At 32.0% G+C, this 5,000-nt stretch overlaps 1 long non-coding RNA gene across 1 annotated transcript; it reads right to left on the bottom strand.

Annotated features, from left to right (window-relative positions):
* Positions 1–505: 505 nt before the first annotated feature.
* LOC132743418 (uncharacterized) lies at positions 506–3,351 on the bottom strand. Its single transcript, XR_009627568.1, has 3 exons — positions 2,944–3,351; positions 1,767–1,885; positions 506–783 (listed from the first exon to the last, which is right to left on the bottom strand). It is a non-coding gene; the product is annotated as an uncharacterized LOC132743418 (long non-coding RNA).
* Positions 3,352–5,000: the final 1,649 nt, after the last annotated feature.

The following is a 5,000-nucleotide window of genomic DNA, read 5'->3' as shown; positions in this document are numbered from 1 at the left end:
GAAATATCCATATTTTTTCTGGAGCATATTTTGTACATGCATAGACAGAATTAACTATTACTTTGTAAAAATGTCACCATCATGAGTCATAGTGTTCTGTAGAAGAACAGTAGATCTAACGTCAAAGTCTTACCTAGAAATAGATCTAAGGTCAAAGTCTTACCTAGAGCTCAGATGAAAAAAATGTCCACAGCACATCAAAAAAAAAAATGCTTTCAGCATATCTGTGCCAGTTGCAAATTCAGAACCCTCTATTATTTCATGTACTTCAGACATAGTATATATTCATGCCTAGAATTTCGATCACAGGTACATAAAATAATCCTCTTTCTTGGACTTGAGTATGTTCTAAAGAATGTAACATTTATTTACACATGTTTCATTCATTGGTCAAGATTCTTAACTGTGATAACTCTGGTGTTTTGTAGACTTGGTATTTGTTCTTAAAGAGACTTCCGTTTCCAAGTTTAAGAGAGAAAAAAAAAACAATTCTAAGTCGGACGGCCTCGGCCCGGTGAATTTTCGTACTATTTGTTCTATAGTAAATCAGTCAAATTTGAGGCTTAATTCTGGATTCCACTGTTCTTAATGAATTATATACTGTCTTCAACTATAAACATTAACACTATCCAAGTCCAATGAGGCCAAAAATATAATAGGTTAGCCATCTACTTTTTTCAGAAATTTTCTTTCTGTTGTAACACTGTTTAAATTCACCACTTTAAAAACTCCTGACAGCTGGTGGGTAGTACATCTTTAATCCTTCCACCAACAAATGAGTTCCTGGAGAATACACAAAAAGCAACTTTTAAAGTCATCATATAACAAACAAAAACTACACACATGCAATAAATACACTTTAATTATGACCAATCTAACTAGAGATGACTTAAATTGGGCTATTTCAAAATTTTAAAGAACTACTTTCTAGACTACAATGGGTTCGGTCTAATTCCGTACCGGGTTGAGACCTAAATGAATCCAAAATTTAAGTTAAGCCAAACTTTATACTCATTTCCTAGTACTTTAGTGTTATACAAGTACAATCATATAGGTTTGACATGTCTCTAACAAACTACATTAATGCAGTACAATTTCTTAAATATGAACCTTCATGCGAAAAGTCAGGCTCGGCCAATAGAATTGTACACAAAAATTTATATTACAAATTCTGTCATATCTTTTGATTCTGTCAATGGATTTTCTTTGAATAAAGTTTAATGTTACTGGCTAATGCCATACAGTTATTTTTATGAAAGAATAAGACCTTATTGCTTAAAAATTGTAATAGAAACTCCATTTCTTTAAATGAGAGCATGAAATTTTGGGTTAAAATACAAGTAATCACAATTAAATGTGCTTTTTTCATAACTTTTTCCTTCAATATTGTAATAAAACTTACTGATTATGATTTTTACCTATATGCCATGGTAAATAAAGTAAAGAACCAACATACACACCCTACATTGTTTGCTTAAGATATCAATAAAGACAAACAGAGGTAATCTTAAGGTTAGCAAAGAGGTTACCATATCACCATGGGCTATGTCTTCTGACAAAGTAAGATTAGCCATCTCTTACACAAATAAGGCTTAAAAAAGATGACACATACCTTCTCCCACTTTAAATCATTGAGAAGTCTTAATATAGTCAGAATTAGAGAAATTTTCTCCTGATATACATCAAAATAACTACCAAATATTGCCTGAGCATTGTGAGTCACTACCCTTAATAGCTGAAGTTTCAAACTAGACATACGTTATTACCTTCTCAATGTGTCCTGACAAAGCTGCTGCCAAACTGAGCTGAAGGAGTCCTTCCATAGATCTTTACCAGGATAAGGTAAGGTCCTGTACTCAAACCCAGGCTTTGGTAACTGCACGGTCTGAAAAAATATGCAACACTAACTAGTACATGCCTAAGAAAATTATAAGAGGCATTTATGCTGTAATTCTGATATCTGAAAATGAAAGAAAATAATGTCTTAATTAATCAATGGCTAGATTTGCTAATTCACACAGGAGAGCTTATATAAATAGTGTGTGCTGAAAAATGCATGCCTGCATGAAAATAGCAGTTAAGACATTATAAAGATAACCTAATTTAATTGCTGTAGCATCTACAACAACAACAACAACAACAATCATATCAACTGTGTTATTCTAAATGAGCCAATTATCCAAAAAGTACACTGTTTAATGACTAGAAAATATTGTATGTGTATATATCAATAGCAAATACATTCTGCAACACAGCAAAACATAAAGTTTCACTACACTGAAAATGCCTATATTTCCAAAATATAAATCACATTTGTCCTGTTCAATTGACAGTTCTGCTTCATTGAAATACAAGACAATAGTGAATATTTACATACTGATTACCACAGCATAAATCCTTTGCTGAAACATCAAAATATATAATGTGTGGTCCATATGAGCAATAGGCTACTATGGTGCTTGTTCGAATCCCATGGCCGGTGCTTCTTGGGCCCCTAAGATCTCTGGAATGAGCTTCATCACTTTTTTTACCAATGTAACCAATGAATCTGAAACCACACACTCCCCAAATTCCTTGCAATGCATAATTTATCCATAATTTAAGATGCATTTCTCTAAAAATTATCATTTTCTATATAAATCTTATAAAAATAAGCTAGATTTATAGTATATTGCTAAACACAGGGTGCAAAAATAAAATTTATCAATTTATAAACTGCTTTTTACAAAATTTAAATTTCATTTTTTAATTTTAAATCTATTTTTACAGGTTTAATTCAATAAAAAGTGGTTAATCTTTCATGCAAAAGCTCTGTACCCTTCTCCCTGCTTACTGACACAGTAATAGACATCTACATTTGAAGGGGAGATAACAATAACAACAAATGTCCCAATTTAAAATGTCAAAATTTAAAATTTGAAATAAAATTTAAAATTTTCAAACCTGTCAGTTATCCTTTATTTTCCTGACTTCTATTCATAAACGCAACACTGATGCAAAATTTCATCCATATCCATCAACCAGTTCCAATTTTTCTCATTTCTTATCTTGGCCTCGGCCCGGTGAATTTTCGTACTATTTGTTCTATAGTAAATCAGTCAAATTTGAGGCTTAATTCTGGATTCCACTGTTCTTAATGAATTATATACTGTCTTCAACTATAAACATTAACACTATCTAAGTCCAATGAGGCCCAAAATATAATAGGTTAGCCATCTACTTTTTTCAGAAATCTTCTTTCTGTTGTAACACTGTTTAAATTCACCACTTTAAAAACTCCTGACAGCTGGTGGGTAGTACATCTTTAATCCTTCCACCAACAAATGAGTTCCTGGAGAATACACAAAAAGCAACTTTTAAAGTCATCATATAACAAACAAAAACTACACACATGCAATAAATACACTTTAATTATGACCAATCTAACTAGAGATGACTTAAATTGGGCCATTTCAAAATTTTAAAGAACTACTTTCTAGACTACAATGGGTTCGGTCTAATTCCGTACCGGGTTGAGACCGGACGAGGAGTACGACGCTCCCGTACGGATAACGGGTACGGGATTTTAACCTGGATGCCTCACGCGGAATTTTCGTTGACTGTCGTTATATTTTATGCAGGGGAGATAATAGCGATACAAAACACGTGGAATCGCAGTTTCCGAAGATTTGAAGGATTATAAAAAGCTGAACGTAATATTTCAGCATAGTCAGGACGCCATAAGCACCTGTTGCTATCACAGCATTCCGGGAATATCATCATTAATCAATAAACAGGTCAGTCTTCTTAATTAATAAAGTGGGTGGGGAATAGTTATTTTCGTTTTTCTTTTTCTCGAAATTGTGTATTTCTTTCAGCGAGTTTTAATGACGCAGTGGAATAATTTACTAACAATTAAAGCTGTGGTGGAGAAAAATAGTAATTGGTCACGTACAAGGAAAAAACGATAGTAATTTCAAATATTTTCTGTTACGTAGGTCTAGTGCATCAAGATGACAAATAGTTAAAATTGTTCAGATAGATAATATTACAGACACAGTGTTAAAAGCTTGCACAGTCCATTTCTAATTTTCTTCACAGTTTGTTTGTTTGTTTGTTTGGATTTTACGGCACGTCAACACATAAATGGCCATATCGTGCCGAATGCTAAAATAGGCTTAAACTATTATGTAAAACGTTGTAAATAAAAATAATAAAAGAGCCAATCAGATCTTTGAATACAAGTTTATCTCTTTCAAATAATCGATGATGTTTTTTGATTGAATTGTATTAAAGAGTTCTTTGAGTGAGTTTACATCATAAAATCTTCTTCACAGTAACTTCAAATTCAATTTCATTTTTTTACAGTACCATTCCAGATAACAGAAAATATTTACATATGAAAATAGATAAAGTGACCCACCCACTTTGAAATATAGAGAGCTATCTTAAAGAAGTCAGCATGTGTTTGACAATGATATTTCTGTGTCAGACATTCATTTAAAACAATTACAACAGGTGGTTTTAAATTCATTTAATGTCTGTGTATAATATGCATATTTTATGTCCTGTATATGCATATTAATCTGTCTGTATAATGATCCAATCCGTGAAATATTTTTGAAAAGCTACTTGTCCGAATTACCAAATGTAAATGATTTTTCCTATATACATCAGTAACTTTTTACAAAATTTGCTTGTCCGAAACAGTAATTACATGCCCCGGGTAACCGGACAAGTGCTAAATTTCGCAGATACATATGTGGAAGATATATGCTTATACAGTAAACTCGTCATTAAAATGTTGTATATTTTGCTACTATATATTTTGTCATTAAATCTAAAAGATGTGATTTCCTTAGTAACTACTGCATTTGGAGTTTTCTGATTTTGATACTGGAACTACATCCGAGCAAAAATATAATAACATTAAAGAATGTGGCTGTTATAGCTTAAGATGATTGCATTATAATTTATAAAGTTAATAATTTCATTTTGAGGCAAAGGTGTGAGATATAAAA

The sequence above is a fragment of the Ruditapes philippinarum genome, unplaced genomic scaffold, assembly GCF_026571515.1.
Source record: "Ruditapes philippinarum isolate M1 unplaced genomic scaffold, ASM2657151v2 ctg6337_1_1_1_1, whole genome shotgun sequence".
In the NCBI taxonomy this organism is placed as follows: Eukaryota; Metazoa; Mollusca; class Bivalvia; order Venerida; family Veneridae; genus Ruditapes; species Ruditapes philippinarum.
The sequence above is the reverse complement of the archived record's forward strand: the minus strand, read 5'-3'. Positions and strand labels throughout refer to the sequence as shown.